This window comes from Mytilus californianus, unplaced genomic scaffold (assembly GCF_021869535.1).
Source record: "Mytilus californianus isolate M0D057914Y unplaced genomic scaffold, xbMytCali1.0.p SCAF_7, whole genome shotgun sequence".
NCBI lineage: Eukaryota > Metazoa > Mollusca > Bivalvia > Mytilida > Mytilidae > Mytilus > Mytilus californianus.
Genome location: NW_026262723.1, coordinates 40,523,413 through 40,524,538, shown reverse-complemented (window position 1 = coordinate 40,524,538; position 1,126 = coordinate 40,523,413).

Genomic DNA, 1,126 nt, shown 5'->3' with positions numbered 1-1,126 from the left:
TTTTATATTCATTGCATTGTGTAACATCTCCACGAAGCCAAAATGGGAGTGTGTATCCAACGTTTCAGTTTTCCTTGTCAAAATTCTATCTTAGGGCCATTCTTATTTAAAGACAGATCCGTTTTGAAATTATGCCATCGTCAGTACTAGTATTCAAATAACAAAACTGAGAACGTTATAACGTATTGCTTGTTTTAGCAAATTTAGATTCCTGCACCAAAAGTGCACTATTTACTCAAGTTTTTTGTGAATTTGCGAACCATTAACTCCATAACGTATCAAATAAGATCAAAATCCTACCTCACTAGTAATATCTGCTTAGATGCATGAATATTGAATATTGTTTTTTTCTGAACTAATATCAATTTCGTTTTGATAAATTCAAATAACTATAGATTGCTTTACGGTAATGAAAACTTTTGGTCCTACATCAAGTCGATACTATCTACTCATATTTGGTATTGCACAAGGTAATGCTTTTCCCAGACTGTTCATGGCGTCTTTGCAATAAATCCGTTGGATGTGTACTGACTGATGCTTTATTCAGCGAGAACAGCATTTTTTTATTAGTTGTAGTTGGCTTTGAACTAGCTAACTGCGAGTACTCTTAGATCAACACTTTGTGTCATTGGCCTTTGTGTAAGATGTTTGAGTTCATGTGCTTCATGCCAATCTTATGTCAAGCCATTTCCAACTGATTTTTATAGTTTGTTCTTATGTTGTGCTACCACACCACTGTTCTATGTTAGGGGAAGGTTGAGTGCTCACAAACCTGATTAACCCACTACATTCTATATGTGTATGTCCCAAGTCAGGAGACTGTATTTCAGTGGTTGTCATTGGTTGCTGTCTGTCATATTTGTTTTTCGTTTATTGTTGTGTACATATATGAGGCCGGTAGACGTTATTGTTTTGTTACAAATTATGCCGTTGGTTTTTCGTTTGGATTGTTTCCCATATTGTCATGTCGGGAGTTTTTAAAGCTGACTGTACCATATGGGTTTTGTTCATTGTTGAAGGACGTATGGTACCTTAACGTCATGAAGAACATGGTGGATAGTTGACTTATTGGCAATCATACCGCAGATCCTTATTTCATAATGAAAAATGTTGTATTGATTGACTT